Raw genomic sequence first — 12838 nt, forward strand, 5'->3', positions numbered from 1 at the left:
AGGCTGTTCTTCCTTGTATTGCTCATCATCATCAGCCCAAGAGGTAATCCACCACACCACACACTGGAGTAGGGTATTACACCACAACGGTGGCCCGAACCAGTATAAACCCTGTGTGTCTTGTGCTGTTCTTTCCATAGCTTAGATCTTAGCGAGGCGGAGGGGTGCAGGTAGGTAGAAGGCGAAATCTCCGCGTGCACCCCAGTGTTCGAACCTCAAGGGTCTGCCGGAACCCGAAATCCGACATTTGGTTCGCCAGGTAGGGGTGCGCCGGAATCCACCTTCTACCGCTTCATGTCCCGTCGCGTTGTCATCACCATGTCCGGCGACCAGGCGGGCAACCCAGATCCATGGGCTGCATGGCCCGCCCGCGCAGAGCCGCTCGCCTCGGGCGACCCCGTGCCCCAGGCAGCTCGCGGTCCGTAGGGCGCTGCGGGCCACGGGCGACGCAGACAGGCTTCGACAGTTCTCACACCGCGGCAGGCGCGGTCGGCAGCAAGGGCCTCCAATCACGCCGCGACCACGACACCGTACACCCGCCGGGAGCAGGCGAACTCGAGGGCCACGCTCATGGTGGCCCGAGAGGTGCTGCAGTGCAGGCTGCTGGAGGGCGGCCGCGACGTGCTGCTGGAGCGGGTGGCAGAGCTCCTGGGCTTTGCCGCCTCGGGGGCTCACCCCTTCTGCACCCAGCTCCCATCTCAAGCCCAAGGCGGCCCACGCGGGGGCTCCGCGCGCGCCCGCGGGCTCCAAGGCTACTCAAACGCCAGCGAAGTTGTCGGCACCGGACCGGCAGCGGCACTGCCCCCGCTCCCAGTCCGCGAAGAAGAAGGACTCGACGCGACCCACGGCCCCAGTGGACAGCCGCGCTACCACCCCATGGTGGGCGCGTCAAGCAGAGCTGCGTGGCACACGGAGCACTATGACATGGCCTTCGGGATGACGGCGCCAGAAGAATACGTGCCCCTCATGATGGACCAAGGACACCCTCATGAGGGCGAACAAGGCTCGCTCCTTAGCCCAAGCTGGGGGGACGAGGCGCCAGAAGTTGAGCCCTTCCAGGAGCCCCGGGACGGTCCCACTGGCCACGCTGGTGGCAACGATAATCGGGTACCGCTAATTCCTCAGGAGCAGGCATACGCTAATCATGGATCGCAGGAGTGCAGGTCGCCACAGCGAGCAGCTGCCCCGCTCCCACAGTCTCCTACCCCTCGGGAGGAGGGCGCAGGGGGCTGCAGGAGAGGGGCCGAGATCCGACATCACCACCGCGGCGTTCTGAGCAAGGTGTTCTCAGGAGGTAGGCCCTCTGCTGGGGAGGTGCCTCAGGGCCTGCCCCTGGCGGAGGACCCATGGTCGTCGGGAGAACCGCTGGCGACCGCTCTACCCCATCGGCGGCGTCCTGGTTTCCGGTCGTCGTTGATGGCACTAGAGTGTGGCGCAAAGCGGGGCTGTCATCTGGCGATATGAAGCAAGGCCGGTACCTGTGAAGAAGGCCCAGTGCCTGTGAAGCTCGACGCCCCGTGACACTCTCACGTAATAATGAGTGGGGCTGTACATGCCCCGGAGTCTCAGGGGTGCCGACCTCAGGCCCTGGGGCTCCCTCCCACGCCCAGTGGCAGCACTTAGCTTCGCGCTAGTGAAAAGACGTCCAAGACTAGATTAGGTGCCGGACGCGGCCTTTTGTCTGCTTTCCTTGCTTTTCCCTTTGGTTGTCGCTTTCCCCCACTGGATTTAAGTTGGATTCGAATTTGAGATTTGCGTGTGTTCGGGGAAGGGGTGCTTAGTCTCGTTCGAGCAATTTCTCGCGTTTTGGTTACCACTTCGCCTCAGCTGCCTCCCCTCGTGATCCCCTCACGAGCCGGGTCAGGCCTAGCTTGCGCGCAGCCCAGACTGCCACCGCCGCATCCTCTCAGGAGGGTTTGTTGCTGCAAATCCTTTAGATTCGGTCAGGGAACACTCAGGACACCACAGCCTCCCACAGGCTACCTCAAGGCCCGCACGGGACAAAAGTAAACTAGCCGACCAGCGCGTCGCTTAAGCCAACCACTTTGCGTGGGCGCATGGGCAATGTAACGTCTACTAGTACGAAGAACACAAGTTTTACATGAGCCCCCCCCCCTCCAAAATGCTCTCACAGCCATCAGGCCAAAACCTGAGTTCTATTCATGCAGGGTAAGGAAACAGGAACGATGCACGATTAGTCGGATAAATCCCCCAATGCGTCCTCAGGAGCACCACCCGAACCATTGCTGGCATCCCTGAACTCGCCATTGCTGTCTGCGTCGCCGCCAGCGGCGTCAGGGCCGTTCACCACACCGCCTTCGTCGGCAGCCACGATCACACCGTCATTGTCTAAAGTGAAGGCCCTGACAAGAGCATCCACATTGTCTTCCACCCAGTGCGCCAGGTCGTCTCGGACGGCCTGGGGGACTGGGGCGATGGCGGCGTCGAAATCGAAGTGGGGATCCATGTTCTGGAGATGGCTGAAGACACGAGAAAAGGCGCGCCCAAGCAGGGCACGACTCCTCTCCTCCACCAACCTGTCGGCCGTGATCGACCGCGCCTCCAGCTGCGTCACCACTTCGGTGAAGAACTGAAGGTTGCCAGCGTAGTTGACTGCGTGCGGCTTGCCAACAGCCGCCTCGCAGATGTTGCCCAAGGCTGTGTTGGCTCTCTCTCGGAGCCTGGCGAGCATGGGGCCGTGTTCATGCTCCAGGATCCGCCGCTGACGTATCTCGTCCGCATTCTGGCGCGCGACGACCTCAGCCTCCTCCACCCGCTGGAGAAGAAGGAGCACCTCGGCCTGGGAGGTGGTTGACTCCCCTTGCGCTACCTCAAGGGCGGCCCGAAAAGCATCGGCCCGCCGCGTCGCTTCCTCCAGCTTGGCCCTCAAGGCAGTAGTCCTACCTTCAGCCTCGTCCCGGATCAACTCCAGCCTCTCCTCGAACTCCTGCTCGAGGTTCAAGCGCGCCATCGCCACCCGACGTCCGACCTCCTCTAGGACACAGGCTTCCCGTGCACCGACATCATCCTCCGCCTGCGTCACCAAGCGCTCCCTCGTCTCCAGACGCTCGTACTCGCGGGTACGTTCGGCAGCTTCCAGCGTCAGCGCCTCCTCACGCTTCAGGAGCTCTGCTGGGTCGCCAGAGGCCACCTTCATCGACGAGAGGGCTGCCTCGCGTAGCTCCACTTGCTCCTCAAGTGAGTGGCACCAAGCCAGGAGCTTCCGAGCCCGCTCCTCCGCCGCCTCTCGCCGCCGGTCAGCTTCCCGGGCCTCCTCAGCGGCCCAAGATCGGGCCTCCCGAGAGGCCACCAGCGACGCCTTGGCCTCTGCATCGTCAAGGTCGCGCTGACGGCGCGCAAGGGCGATGGCGCCCTCCAGCTCGTGCCTCTCTGCAGCTAGGCGCAGGCCCTCGGCCTCAAGGCGCGCGTCTTCATCAGCAAGCTCCTCACCAAGCAGGCTCACCGCGTCAGCCACCCTTCGAAGGAATCCTTGGCGAAGAGCGCGATGCTCCCGGGCGCGCTCGAGCACGTCTTCCACACCATCATCTGCCCCGAGCAAGCATCGGGGGCCACGAATCAGCACTCCCCCTCCGGGCGGGGGGCTGGGGGCTGGCACCATCGCAACGGCTGGGCACGCCACGCCAGAAGCCCGGCCTGGAGCCAGCCCGTCCCCAGATGAAGAGCGCAGGGAGCGCCTCAGCCAATCGCAGTCCACGACCAGGCAAGAAGCCCACGGCAGGCTGGCTACGCCATGAGAAGGCCCGCGAAGGAGGATCGCTAGGTGCGTAGGGCCACGATGCGCCTCGGGACGGTTCGCTTCTCTGATCGCCCTCGCCTCAAGGGCTCTGCCGCTCGGAGCGCTTGAGGACGATGGAGGGGGAGAAGCCAAGGGAGACGTCACCTCAGCCATCTCCGTGAGCTTGCTGGAAGGGGCCTGGGAGCAAGGATCAGTAAAAGCAACAGAAGGATCGGGAGCTGGGAAAGGAGAAGGCTTACTCATCAGTGGTGAAGTACTTCCTACGCTTCAGCAGGCGACAAGGGTAATCGTCGCCCAGGGCCTCCCTTCTCTTCCGGAGGGCCTCAAAGTCCACGCGGAAGTGGCCCAAGAGTTGAGCGCAGGGATCAACCTGCGACGAAGATGGAGCGTCAAGGCGATCCGTGTCAGGGGCGCCTGCCTGATGCGCGCTGCCAATCGCCTCGCCAAGAGAAGTGGCTGGATCCTCAGGGGCCTCAGTCGCAGTCGCTGAGGCAAGCTGCTTGCCACCCTAAGCCTCAGCGGCATGGGCCCCAAGAGCTGCTCCCTCATGAGCATCGCCTGGCGCTGTCACCCCGCCGGGAGCCCCCTTGGCCTCTGGCGCCTCATGCCTCCCTGCTCCGCCACTTGAGGAAGAGTCGCCTTGGCCGACTGGAAGGGCAGTCACCACCATTGGGTTCTCGCGAGGCCCCTGGAGGCCGGCGGGGCGCGGCCCCCACTCATCAAAGATAGGCATATGATTCACAAAATCGCCCCTGTTCTGGTAGAGGTACAGCAAGGCCCCTCCCTGCTGGATGCTGCCAGGGTTGGGGTCCCCAGTCAGGATCAAGAGCGCTGGCCTCAGCACTTCAGGCGTCATGTCCTCTTCCTGGAGCCTCATACAATCATCACACCCGCTGAAGGCCCACATCCGGCGGGAGTGGCGTTGGAGAGGAGCAACACGGCGTAGCAGGAACTCCGTCACCACCTTGGGCGCTGTCAGGCCAATCGACCTCAAGAACGCGAAGCGGTGCCAGACGAAGACGAGCCGGGGGCTCTCAAGCGTCTCCTGGCCCCAGCCCGAATTGGGGACAACAGGCAAAGTTGGCTCCGATAGCAGGGGGTTGGGCACCCCTGCATCCACATACAGCCACCGCTCACGGAACCCAGCCGCGGGTAGAGGGAGCCTGGAGTCAATCCCTGAGGCCGCTGTCTCGGGCGCGACAACGAAGCTCATGCACGCCAAGCATTGGGTAGGGTCGACAAGGCGCAGAGAGAAGAAGTGGCGCAGCAAGGCAACTGAAGGAAGGATGCCCATCATTTCCTCGCAAACAAAGGCGAAGACCGAAAGGAGGGTGATGGATTCAGGACCCAGATGCATCATGTGGATCTGATAGTGGGAAAGCACGGCATTGAAGAAATCAGAAAAGGGGAGCGGCTGTGTACGACTACGAGTCCGCCTAGCATGGAGCAGAATAAGGGGGACGTGGGGGAACAGTGCCGCCCACTCCCAACCAACCGCCACGCGGCGCCCAAGGCCACAGGCTGTTAGGGCCCGCGGTGCTTCGCCCTTGCCCTTTCGCCTCCCTGCACGGCCAAGTCTGGGAGCGCCTTGGGCCCGGGGGCTATTGTCGGCGTTCTAGGAACGGGGGTCCCCAGACTTGCCTGCCTGCAGCCTGTGGCGTGGCTCAAAGGGGCCCCAGCATGGCTCGTCTTCATCAACACAGACCCAAGACCCTCGCGAGGGGCCAAGCCTTGCAGGGCGGACAACACGGAGCTTCCTCAGGCACGGCCTCATCAGGCTGGCTCGCGAGGAGGCGGAGAGATCAAGGCGGGGTACCTCATGAGGTGCCCGTGACGCAATCCATGATGACCAAGGGTGCCAGGCGGGCGCCAGCCCGCGCTGTGTCCTTCTTTTCTCTTTGGTGCAAAGGGAGCAAGTGTAGGCGAGAGCATCAAGCAAAGGCACCCGTTTCGGTGCAACGAGACCAAGACCAGTCCAACGGCAGGGAAGAAGTCATTGTGGAGCCCAAGCCAGCGTCACCACCAGAGCCTTTGGCAGGCGGGGACCAACTTTAGTCAGGATAAGTGTATCAGATGTTCCTCTCCAAAATGGCCAATTGTTGGTGCCCTTCCCGCTCAATATTTGGGAAGAGGCCCAGGGCCTTTGCCTATAAATAGGACTAGCCACCTACAGGGTAGGTGGATCGAGAATCGTCCACCCAGAAGCTAGCTAGGATCGCAATCGAGAAGAGAGAGAGAGAGAAGGGTGACTGAACTCCCCCTAGCAGTTCACCCCCCCAACCAAGAACAGACCCTCGCGAGGCTGTTCTTCCTTGTATTGCTCATCATCATCAGCCCAAGAGGCAATCCACCACACCACAGACTGGAGTAGGGTATTACACCACAACGGTGGCCCGAACCAGTATAAACCTTGTGTCTCTTGTGCTGTTCTTTCCATAGCTTAGATCTTAGCGAGGCGGAGGGGTGAAGGTAGGTAGAAGGCAAAATCTCCACGCGCACCCCAGTGTTCGAACCTCAAGGGTCTGCCGGAACCCGAAATCCGACAAGCTTAATCAACGCGTCTTGGTTCAGATTATTACTTCGCGGACCTACATATATTTTTCACAGAGTTAGTTGGCAGATTATACTTCGGTTTGACAAGGAAAATATACGAACGATCAAATCAGGAAGCTTACCAAAGATAGCAGCGACCATCTGGGACACCCGGCCCTTTAAACCGTTCAGCTCTATTGAAATTTCTTTCAAAGCTGTTTCGGCTGTTTCAGCTCGTCGGGTCAGAAGTGTCTTCTCATTTTTCCAAGTCTTCTCTTTGGCAGCAAAGCTGGTCTTCAAATTTTCCGTTTCAGAAAGACTTATTTGCAGTTTGGAGGTGGAAGATTTGAGATTTCCGACTCCTGAATCGCTAGCTGGGTCATTGCATCAGTCAATTGAGAGTTCAGTTCAGACAATGCATTCTGTGAAAACATTCAGATAAGTCAAGACTTGGTTTCAGATTCCAGTATTCAATTTCAAGATTCAAGTCTCAAGTACTTTACGAATAAACCACTCGACACTTGGGGGCTAATGTATGCCAAATCAAATTTTTACGACTCTACCGACATATTTGAAGTCCCAAGTCCTTTACAAAGTAACATCACTTGGCACTTGGGGGCTAACGCACGTAGTTCAACGAGTCTATCAAGGTTAAACCGGAGTGGTAAGTACTTTGAAGACGGTTTTAAATTCTAAAAGTACCGATTCATTAATGATCAAAATAAACCGGTCCTTGGGGACTATGGGTGAAGTTTTGTTCTATCAATATCAGGCAAAGATTCAGAGGTAAAAGTCTCGGCCTATATTTTAAGTCTACAGGTTATTCCGTTTCTCTCATAAATCTGAAGACTTGGGGGCTGAAGGAATATTGATAGACCAGAAACAACATACCTCATACTTCAACTGAAGCTGCTTGACCATCTCGATCTTAGACTCATGACTGGAGTGTACATGACTGAGATAGCCGGATAAGATATCAGTGGCATTGAGACGATCATAGTTGGCAACTTCAAAGTGAACTTTTTGCCTCTCTAAAGCTTCTTGCTTTGCGGTACACCGAGCCAGCACCGTCGGGTTCCCCGGCTCAACAAAGCGGCTCCCAGTAATCTGAACATCTTCAGCAGGTGGAGACAGCGGGTTGGTTGAGCTTGACGGTCCAGCTGTGGAAGGATTCACAGTGGCTTCATCAAGGGACGACTCCAGAGGATTTGCTTCATTGTTAATAAGCGGGTGTTCTGGAGCGTTAGCCAAGGGAGAAGGCGGCCTAGCTGGTTCAGATGATAGCACTGGCGGGTCTTCCGCCGGTTTAGCCACCTTCGATTTCTTGGATTTAGCCTGGCCACTAAGGAATAATATTTCAGAATTGTCAACATAAAGATACAATTGAGCAACCTGGAAGAAAGGAGGAGTTCTGATTACCCAGGAGCAGTCTTGAAAGCCGGAAATTGTGTTTGTGATGAGTCACCTGAAGAACGAGACACCTCCTGAAATGATAAAGGAAAGAGTTGAAAGAAATGTAAGGAGCAGGATTCATTAAAACGAGTTAAAGACAGTAATAAGTAAACCTCGTTCGGGCATTTCTGAGGGGTCTGTTGAAGGACAACAGCCGGCTCATCTTCAATTCCAACTTCATGGCGGCTTTCATGTTGCTACTTTTTCAAATGAAAGTTGGGATCCAAGTGAGCTAAGGGGTTAGAAAACCTTACTTTACGGATCACTCGTCGAAATTTGTGTCTTGGTAAGGGCTCTGAGTCAGAGGAAATGATAGTTACCTCTACTTCCTCGGCCTGACTGGCCCCAGTGTCGTCCTGGTAAGGATCAGTGTCAATAAGATTATTAAAAAATTGGCCAAGGGAGTCAAGGGCTACCTCCAAGTCAGACGTGTCATCAAGTTTCATTAAATCTTCAACAGTGGTCTTCTTCTTCTTCTTCTTCTTCTTCTTCTTCTTCTTCTTCTTCTTCTTCTTCTTCTTCTTCTTCTTCTTCTTCTTCTTCTTCTTCTTCTTCTTCTTCTTCTTCTTCTTCTTCTTCTTCTTTGATTTCCGGGTTGATTTCTTGGCATTCATGGCAGCGAGTTTCGCCTTCTTGGCAGCTTCGTGGTCATATTTCACTTTCCAAAAGTCAGAGTTGGCCTACAAAGGCAAGAGGAAGGATCAGTAATAAACAAATATGGCTGGACAAAATACAAAGGAAAAAAGATCAGAATATCCTTACTTCTAGTACCGGGTTAAGTCTACAGAAGGGATTTAACCCAACAACACTGCAATCTTCATACTTCGCATTCACCAGAAGGTTTGACATTGCGACAATGTCCTCCTCAGTTAGTTGAACCAGGGTATGACGGAGAGAATCATCCAGGTCTCCACCATATTCATACATCAATTTCGAACGACGACTTAATGGAATGATCCACCATGAGATCCAGCAGCGGGTTAGATCGACTCCGGTTAAATCGTTCCCCAACAAACCGTTGATTCTTCTGATAGAGGGAAGCAATTTCTTGCGTTCAACAAGGGTAAGTTTGTCTGGCAGTGCGAACTTGGAGTCAAGACGATCGGGGTGGTAACCCGGCAGTGGCTTCTCATTGGCGGATGAGATGTCGTGACAGTAAAACCAGTTGATTCCAATCCTTTGGGTGACTTGGCAAAACTATGAGAGGTAAGACAGCACCCTGCCGGCGCTGAATAGAGATGCCTCCAAGCTCTAAACTAAGGCCATTGGTGCACTCATTTTGCCGGTTCAGATAGAAGTATTCTCTAAATAGTTCCACAGTCGGCTCCTGCTGAAGATATACCTCACAGAGCACTTGGAAGTTACAAATATTGGATATGGAATTGGGCCCAATGTCCTGAGGATGGAGTTTGAAAAAGTGAAGAACTTCTCTGAAAAACTTTGAACCGGGCGGTGAGAAGCCCCGGTTCATGTGGTCAGTAAAGACGATCACTTCGCCGTCTTTTGGATTTGGTCGTTCTTCTTCCGGGTCAGGAGCACGATAAGACATGATGTTTTTTGAGGGCAGAAACCCAATGAGAAAGAACTCTTTTAAACGCTCCGCGGTTATGGTTGAGGGAACCCAATTGCAGATGGCGGGTGTCTTTGAAGGCATGATGTGCAAGGGACTGAAAAAGAAAAAACAACTCGCCGGTTCAGTTTACGACAAAATTAATAGTTAAAGGTTGAAGGTGTAAAACAAGTAACGTCGGCTTAACTAAGGGCTAATGACATATATGGAAAAGAAAGCTGGACTGGTAAGCCGCCATGACTACAGATTTTTTCAGAAAGCAGATTCAGCTAAGTGTTGGCATAAACAAGTTTCACCAAGCTATCATTATTATTTTGGATCAAATGGCTGTTCCAAAAAGGAAATATTCTAGACTTAAAAACCTAGTATAGATAAGTTCGTCAGCTATAAAGAAGCATCTATGCAGGTAAAGGGGATCTACTGATATAAAAAATGAATGCCAAACAGCTACCGCGCGAGTTATATCTCTTTTTTGGATCAAAAGAAGTTGCAGAGAAGATCTACAAGATGATCCATGGCGAACAAGTGAAGAACACTGAAGAACTCACGAATCTAGAACATATCTAGGTGCATGAGAGAGAAGAAACTTACAAGATGTAGGCCTGCCGCAAAGAGTCGCCGCGTTCTCTGGACGAACTCAGGGTGATGCAGCGGCCAAGCTCGAGGACGATGATGAGAGTTGCGGCGACGGCGGAGCTCGAACAGCGGCGGAGGTTGCGAGAGGAAGAAGATGAGGAAGAGAGGAGAATGAAAAAACCTGGCCACGTGCCTATTTATAAGGGCAGATGCGAACAGACGGGCGCGAAAATCATGGGAGGACCAAAATAATGATTATTCAGCTAAACGAACGCCTCGATTCTCAGAAAGCATTAAAGATAAAAGATTCGTTAGAAGATGACGTCATGAAAGTTTTTTGTGTTTTCAAAAGATGACGTCATGGCGGGCCACAGAGTTTTTTCAGATAGAAGATGGATTTCATCCAAGTATTGAAGATTGACAAAGAACAAAGTTCAAAGTCAACCTGGGGCCTAATGTCGGGGATATTACTACCAGTATGACCTGCCCAGGAGGGGCCGGGTCAACCCTAATGTCGGGTTACATAAGAAGCACAATATGCATTCAAGATGATAGTTTATTAAACGTATAAAAGGCCCAAAGGCCTGGGGCCGGCTTAAGGCCCGTTATTGTAAACCGTCGTATGAAAGGAAAGACTTGTAACGAAAGGCATGATGTCACAGCCCCAGATCAGCCCTTGTTTGTTTTTGCTTTAGCATCCATGCAACATGTTTAAATTTTATGAAATTTGAAATGGGGATGTTCAAACCCTAGCATTAAATCAACTCAACTAGGGTGAATTAAAATCTTTTCAATAAACCCAAAAGGTTCCTAAGAAAAGTTCATGATTTCTGGTTAAGGTGGAAACCTCTGCCAAAAATGATGATTATATTCTTAGGTCATTTTTGGATTTTTGAATTAAATCATATTGTATTTGACTTTGGGCATTTAAATACTATAAATAATTTAAATGCTCAAATAAATGTTGGAAATTGATAAGGGTCACTGAAATAATTCAGAAAGTACCCATAATTATTTCCAGGATTTTATAAAATGATTTGATATTTTAAAACAAATCAAAAACAAATTGCAGAAATAGAAAAATATAAAACAGAATAGAAATAAAAGAGAGGAGAGAAACCTTACCTGGCCTCACCCGTGCAGCCCACCAGCCGGCCCAGCTTCCCCCCTGGCCGGCCCAGCCCACCCGCGCCTTCCCTATCGTCTTCCTCCTCGGACAGAAGGACGAGGGCGTGTGCCCGACGCTCGCCGGCACGCGCGCGCGCCACCTCCCCCCTGCTGGCCACCTCCTGCTTCCCCCGGACTCCCTCGATGCCCCGGACGAAGCCACGCAGCTGCCCCGCACCGCTCTCACTCTCCCTCGCCCTCCTCTTCTCCCCCTGCTCTCTCTCCCTCTCACCCGAGAACCACCGCCGCCGCCGACGGGCATCACCGTAGCCACTGGCCTCCCCTCGCCTCCCCGACCCGCTTCCGAGCTCCGCCACAACCCCCTCCACCTCCTCGTTGAGCTACGGACCTCCCGGACGTGCTGCAACGCCGCCACCATCGCCGTTTCCGTCGCCGGCCACCGAAGTTCACCGCGGTAAATTCGCCACCTCCGCCGCCTCCCCGAGACCACCGAGCTGCTCATCGACCTCGCTGTGAGCTCCTCTTCCATTTCCCCTTCTCCCCGCGCTCGTTCCCGCACTCCAGCCGCCTTCTCACCGGAGCCGATTGCTCCTCGCCGCCGGTCATGGCGCTGCCGTGGCCAGGGTCACCCCAGCTAGCGCCCGAGCACGTTACCGAGTTCGCCGCCCTCCCAGGAGCCCCCAGAGCCTTTCCGTTTCCCCTCTAGTGCACCGCAGCTCCGCGTTCGACCTTGGCCGAACTCCGGCGGCCACCTAGGTCGACGCCGGCGCCGATTCCGGCCGCCCCGACCCCAACCGACTCCACAGGAAGACGCGGCGCCCTCCCAGCTACCCGTAGAGCCTCTCCGCCGCCCGAATGGTCGCCGGAGGAGCGATCCCGAAGCCCTCCACCGTGCCTGTTGCCGCCGGCGTTGAGCCGCCGGCCTGTTAGGCCCGCTGACCAGGGGTTTGACCCCCCCTGGGTCGATGACAGGTGGGGCCAGCCCCCCTGCTAATTAGTTTAGTCTATTTTAACTAATTACCCCCTCTGCTGACACTGACATGCGGGCCCAGGCTCTAATTAAATTAGGTTAGTTAGTTAGTCACTGACGTGTGGACCCCACACGTCAGGTTTGACTCTGGGCGACCCAGTTGACCTGCTGACGTCATGATGATGTCAGGCTGACGCAATAAGTATTTCTGGATTTAAAAATAATCAGGAAATTTCAGAAAATGCCTAAAACTTCAATAAATCATAGAAAATTAACCGTAACTCCAAATTAAATAATTTATATATGAAAAATTATCAGAAAAATTCAAGGAATCCATCTGTACCATTTTCATGCATGTTAGAACAACTTATAGCTGCTGTTTAGCACAAATCAATTAAATGGCATTTGAATAATCACATATGGGGTTTAAATTTGAATCTTATATTCAAACCAACTTCATTTAATCTGTTGCTAGTTGCATTAGCTCAAAACACATTCATTTTGCCATGTCATGATCATGCATCATATTGTGCATTGCATTGATTGTGTTCCCTTCTGTGTTGCCGGTATTTGTCCCCTCTCGATAGACATGATACCGATGATGTGATCGTTGACACTGATGAAGACTCAATGTTATCTTCAGAAGTGCCAGGCAAGCAAACCCCCTTGTTCATTCCGATACAATCCTACTCTCTCGCTCCTGCTCTCTTTTACTGCATTAGGACAACAACGATTCATCTGTTATTTGCTGCGGTAGCTGAACCCCTTTATCCTTTGCATGACCTGTCATTCCACAGTAAATAGATGAAACCCACTAGTATGAGTAGGAATTGTTTGAGCCCTGTTGTGCCTA

Source organism: Triticum dicoccoides, chromosome 6A (genome assembly GCF_002162155.2).
Source record: "Triticum dicoccoides isolate Atlit2015 ecotype Zavitan chromosome 6A, WEW_v2.0, whole genome shotgun sequence".
NCBI classification, from domain to species: Eukaryota; Viridiplantae; Streptophyta; class Magnoliopsida; order Poales; family Poaceae; genus Triticum; species Triticum dicoccoides.